Source organism: Dipodomys merriami, unplaced genomic scaffold, assembly GCF_024711535.1.
Source record: "Dipodomys merriami isolate MVZ:Mamm:240054 unplaced genomic scaffold, mDipMer1.0.p SCAF_208, whole genome shotgun sequence".
NCBI classification, from domain to species: Eukaryota; Metazoa; Chordata; class Mammalia; order Rodentia; family Heteromyidae; genus Dipodomys; species Dipodomys merriami.
The window spans coordinates 1,801,501-1,808,469 of NW_027203471.1; positions in this window are offsets into that span (position 1 = coordinate 1,801,501).

Below are 6,969 nucleotides of genomic sequence, written 5' to 3' on the forward strand. Positions count from 1 at the left end.
TCTATGAAGGCCCTAGTCCCCTAGGATACTTTCGTCAACAGGAGGGCACCCCAGAAAACTCAGACTCCAGGCCGGGAGATGCAATAAACAAGAGGAGTTTATTTGACGTTTGCGCAAACGGACTCTCTGTCCCGAGCAGACAGGGAGCCCCGAGCAGCGGTTACAAGCCTTCTTTTAAAGGCAAAAACCACAAGATTAATGCATAACACAAAGCATCCCATGATTGGTCCATTTAAAGGTCACCATATACACCAACAATCACTTTGCCACGTGGGAAATTTTGTAACACTCTTTGTAAAATGACTGGCCCATGGTTGGTTTAAGGGGGGGTTTACATGGTTACAGGCCTATGATTGGTTGACACTTGGCTTAGCTTGTGGTCTTGCCAGGTGGTCGTTATCTCAAGGTCCTGTCTGGGGAATTTCTAAATGCGAACTGAGGAACACGTACTGTCTGTTCTTTATCTACGACCACTGACCTTGTCCTGGGGCAGACATCTGGGCTTTGAGACTTTACCCAATTCCTTATTTCCAGGGGGGGGGGGGAGGTTGGTGTTACCTCAAGCAAGCAAGTTTACAGAAGCAGAGTCAGCAGTTAGTAAATTGTAAAATGGATGCAGCCCTAATTTTTCTAATTCTTCACTCTACATTGTTAGAAAGACTAGACTTCTGAGTTAGAGTTATAACCTACCATACTAAGTGATATTGTCCATTTATGAAGCAGAAAGGCTTTTTCAGATTTACAAGTTTGAAGGTTTCAGTGTATGTTCATTCAGTTGCTTATGTTGCTTTGGGGGCCTACGACAAGACAATGTGGATGTGTGGGGTGTGTCAAAGAGAAATGATTTTGACCTAGAATGATTAAAAGATAAAATAAGGAAGAAGATGAGAGTCTATGTTCTCATGGGTTTCACTCTGAAGAACTTAATCTCCAGAAGAACTATTCAGGTATTCTCTTCAGTCTGGGAGGAAATCGAAAGTCATTTTTCTTTTACACATAGCTCTTTCTGGGGCATTCTAAATCAAATGGCAACATCTTCTCCAATGATAATGACTTGTCCAGGGGTGGACGCAAATAGATATTTCTATAAATTCTAATCAGATCTCAGCAGACTAAATATTTTATGGAATTTCTATTAAAATATTTTCCTTGCACACTGACTGGGTCTTCTTTCTACATGATTGCATATCTGTGTGTTTGTGTGTAAATTTGTGTTTGAATAAACTAATATAACAACGTAGAGATAAAAGTATTAGTATGGCCTTTTGTTTTTCTTCTCATATCATGAAAACCTGCCACAATTCCCAAAAAATTCCCATCCAACATTCAAACATTAATGCTGTCCCAAAAGTTCTGGTACATCCACCTCATTTAAAACATCCATGCTATATGAAAAATTTAAGTCTTCCAATTACATTGTCAACAAAGAAACAACGTACAATATTTGTTTTAAAAATAGCTAGATTGTAGAACACGTTAGCCAGAAAATTGAAGGAATATATTATGGGATTTCATTTAAATATTTAGTCACTTAAATGCATATTCTATATGCACTACTCAAAACCCTTTTGAGCTACATAATTGCAAAACTCATCTATTACCATCTTCTATGAAGACAGTCCTTGCTGAAAACAATCCAAATGTGGTAAACAAAATTTACACGTATGCCATTGTCAAACGCTGCAGTTCTAAATCATGGAACTGACAGAACAATTAATGCCTGTGAAAAGCTAGTTCTAAGGAGTATGGAAAGGAAATACATTGCATCGTAAGTGGAAAAATCCACAGATGTTTCAGGTTGGGCTTCGTTATTGGCATTTGTGAGATATATTTTGGAAAGCACAATGTATGAAAGCATGCCGTTTGTAAAACTTTGCTGGGAAAGAAAACTTTTTGAAATGTTTGAAATGAGAATACAGACAATAGAGTGGCTAAGATGTTGGATGCAGCTTTAAATACAGACTGAAACAAGGCAAAGAATGGGAATAAAGTTTTTCCTTATCAAATGTTTTCTGGGTATATTGTGCGATACAATATAATAATGAAATGATCATTTCTTTAAAAAAAAGGAAAATTACTGTCACCTGTTGAATTTCTTTTTTTAAATTTAATTTAATTTAATGTTTTTATTGGGAAAATACCATACAGAGGGTTTACAATTACATGGGCAAGATAATGAGTACATTTCTTATCAAGCACTGTAGCCTCCTCCTTTGTTTCCCCTTCCCATCCCTGCCCATCCTCCCCTCGCCCCCCAACATATATCTCCCCCCGCACAAAAGTTGTAAAGTTCGTTTTCGACATAAAGACTTGTACATCTCATTGTTGCAATGGATGCACCTATATCCCTATTTAAACGATTTCTTTTTCCCCTTCCCCTCCAGAAATTACACCGACATCAAATACAGTGAAAGCAGGGGTTATACTGTGGGGGAGGGACATACAAAGCAACAAAGAAATACTCATAAATGTGTTAGAAACAATCATATGAAAGAAAAAACATTTGAATACACATCTTAAGGTTCATTTCCCTAACATCACCTTATCTGACCTTTTCTGCTTGACTCAGACATATACTAGATATTGCAAATAAGGGAAACCATGGGACTTATGTTTCTTTGGACCTGGCTTACTTCACTTAATATAGTTTTTTCCAAACTTTTCCATTCCCGAACAAATGGGGCAATGTCATTCTTTCTGATGGAGGCATAGAATTCCATTGTGTATATATACCACATTTTCTTGATCCATTCATCTACTGAGGGGCATCTGGGTTGGTTCCATATCTTCTTATCAAGCATTGTTGCCTCCTCCTTTGTTTCCCATTCCCATCTCTTCCCATCTCTCTCCCCCCTCCCCCACCCTCTTCCTCTCTCCCCTCCCCTCTGCCAAAGTTGTAAAGTTCATTTTTCGACATGTAAATATTCAAATATTTTTGCTTTTATGCAATGTTTCTAACATATTTATCAGATGATTTCTTTGTTGCTTTGTATGTCCCTCCCCCACAGTATAACCCCTGCTTTCACTGTATTTGATGTTAATATAATTTGTGGAGGGGAAGGGAAAAACAAATCGTTTAAATAGGGATACAGGTGGATCCATTGCAACAATGAGATGGACCTGTTGAATTTCTTTTTAAAGTGAATTTTAAATGAAAAGAATGAAGAAATTTAGATGGTTAATAAAATATTATCAATAATTTTTTTTATTTTTTCTTAAAAGTTAAACTGAAAGACTAATAGTCCATTAAGACTATTATATAGTAAGTTTCCTGTCATTTATTTTCCTTTTGTCCCTCCTTTTTGGAGGTGATATAAATTTGTTTTTTCAGAAAGACAATCTGGTCTTAACCACTACACACAAAATTTATGCTGTCCTAGAATCAGAGAGAATTTTTAAAAATTAAATTAAGACAATAGTAGGCTCATTTTATGCTAACACAAAATATAAACACCAATGACATTTTTCACTGAACAACCACTCATAAATAATCATGAAACAATAAAGTTAAAATCCATGTAATTTTTTTTTGTCAGTCGTGGGGCTTGAACTGTTGGCCTGGGCACTGTCTCTCAGTTCTTCTGCTAAAGACTACCACTGTATCACTCAGCCACAATGCCAATTCTGGTTTTCAGATGTTTTATGGGAGATGAGTCTGGTGTCCTTTTCTGCCCAGGCTGGCTTTGAATCCCTATCCTCAGATCTCAGATTCCTGAGTAGCTAGATCCAAGCCCAGAACCACGTCCATTTTAAAAAAGCAAGTTTATTGAAATTTCAGCCTTTTTATCCAATAAACAATGTTATTTTCAGCATTAATTTATAGCTATGAGTTATTTTTAGGTTTAAATTTCTTTTTTTTAATATAATTTTTACTATTTCTCATTTTCTCACAAAATACACTGTAATTGACTTTCCAAAAAGTCAATTATTACATATTATTTTACACACTATCATTATTACACTGTATATTACATATAGTGTGAAGTGAAAATAGTTTGGCCCATTTCATATAAATGTGTAGATTTTATTTTATTTAATTTTAGCATTATAAATTCACATCTGTGTTTTAAAACTGAGGAAAGAAGAATTTAGAGTTAAAATCAAATATGAATGTGTAGTGTGTCTCAATTGAACCAAAAATTCTGAGTTCACACAGACAAAATTATTTTCTTTCCACTAAAGAGTTTGAAGTAATACCATTGGAAACAGTGAGGCAAGAGGAAGAAGAATTCAAATCATGTCAAACATTGTCTCTGTTATTCTGCTACTCCCTCCATTAAGAAGACCTGCTCATTCCCAGTTGTCACAAAACTTCAAATATCTTAGAATTCTATTTGGAAAAGATCTGAATCACTGATGCTTTTTATGCTTTATGTTATATGAAAAAAAATAAAGACACAAAACAATTAAAATAAAATGCACACATGTGTTGAAGTCACCACAGCTGAAAAAACAACCAACAAAGTAGAACTCCAGCAGGAACAAACATATGTTGTGCCCCCCTTTTTTGTAAATACTAAAACCTAAAATACATGTTAATTTGAGTAGAGCCATAAATATAACTCTGTCTCAGAAATAAGGTTGTGTTAATTTGAAATTAAATTCATCTAGATGAACCTAATATATCAAATCCCTTGAATGGATCGAATTGTTTAAAACAAATGTAATTATGTGAATTATGATCTGCACACATTTAGAAGAATAAAATGTGACAATATCAAATCACAAAAATCATGACATACTTAAAAATTCAGAAATTCAATGAATAAGTCCAATAGTATCCATATTGAGAACTAAATACTACTGATTTAAGAAGAACAAAATATCCAAATAATAGAATTTGAGCAGTGTACATGATTGTACATAATTTAAACTACTCCAAATTACATGATTGTAGAAGACTGGATGTGGATTATGTAAAGGAAAACATCAGCACATTATATAAATGAAATTAAAATTTCATGAAAGGAGAGAAGTACTTTCTATAAAATAATATTTTAAGAAATGGTGGTCAAAATCTTTCTAGTACTGACAATATTGCATACCTTTTAGTTAGATACAAAAAAGACCCAAGTTACATGAGCTGATTTGAAACTTTGGCAAAGTAGCAGGATACAACTGTAACAATATTATGGATATTTAGTCTGGCATGGAATTCATTTCCTCTTTGATCTGACAAATGAATATATGAAAGAACATAATTTCTCCAACTAAATATCAAGATCTAACTAAACGTATAATCAGAAAACTCATCATGCAAGCCATAGTGCAACTGGGGTAAAAGAAAAATCAGTCATACAGATTCTGTATTTATTTTCAATGTTGATTTTTTCATAAATTATTTCCATTAGTTTGCATTTTAAAAACATTGTATTAAATGATGTATACCTTGGTAATTTTAGATGGCTCCTTAAATTTTGTTCTGAATATAATGTATCACTTTAGTTCCTAACCCATGAAATGATGTTGATTACAAAACAAATGCTAATAACCAATGTTTATAACACACAAAATCTCATAAGCATGATACCAGTAAGCATGGGTTAACTTTGTGATATCATGGTCTCATGACTGATGAGATCTATCCGCATGAGTATTGTTGTACCTAGATTCCTCAGCCTAAATTTAGCCACTGTTAGATTTGTTTATATCTATTTATCTATATATATGGATATATATATATATATATATATATATATATATATATATGTAGGTATGTCTGTCACCATCAGATATTAAACCTGAGTATAAAGCCTAAGGAAAATGATAAGGTAAAAATTTAGCTTTTCTGGATATATACAAAAATGCATTGGTTTAAAGTCAACCTATTTCTCCAAAACATTTTCAGCATTTCCTTTCTATATGTATTATTCTCAAGAAGGGAATGGGGAATGTGAGAAGAGGACTCAAAAAGCATTGTCTTCAAATATACATAATTTGGAATTACCTCTTTATTTTGTTATAGGCATTTTTGATAAAAAATTTTGTGTAATCGATTTCCTGGTCAGGTATAATATATCCTAATTGCATACACCAAAGTACATTCAGAAAATGGAATATAGAAATTAAGTAAAGAAAATATATTCAATAAATATCAAAACGTATATGCCTATAGAGATAATATTTTTAAGATTACAATGGAAATATTCTAATATAATAATTAATTTGATTGAACAATTAAATATTGACAGTATTTAACTAGAATACTTTAATGCTACTTGGACAAGATTGTCTTTCTAAATTAGCAAAACCAGTTTCTCCTTTTAATTCATCACGGAAATATCTGAACAAATGAACTTATAACAACTAAAATGAATTTTTGTCTTTTTATTAGCAAATATTAATTTCCCAAAGTATTTTTATTGTGTTATACACATATGTCTACATAATATAGCTTGCTAAATTTTATTCTTTTCATTAATTTGATTATCCTGTTTTTATATGTTTTATTATGTCATCATACTAACTTATACAGTATTTGAATATATTTACTGCACACTATTTCTCTTCATGTCCTCACTCATTTCCCAAACTTAAATAGTTCCATCTTTTACACCTGGCTCAGGCATTTTATTTTCTGGGTCTAGTGTCTGCACATGAGAAATCTAGTATTTGATTTTCAGGGTATAGCTTATTGCTTTAATGTGAAGTTTTCCAGTTCCTTTTCTTTTGTTGAATATGGTATGATTTCATTATTATGTGTGGCTAAATGATACATCATTGTGTATATATGTATTTATATATATATATATATATATATATATATATATATATTACAATTTATTCAGTCAGTGATTAAGGAACATGTAGGTGAATTCTGTAGTTATTTAAATTTTTATGGGGAGAAAGAAGGATGTAAATAATGATGCTTGGAAAGAGAAACATGCTCTTTAGGAGGGCACGTTAGTATTTCCTCTCAGCTGCTCTTTCATCAGTATTTCAATAATACATTATATTTAAAATATAAAT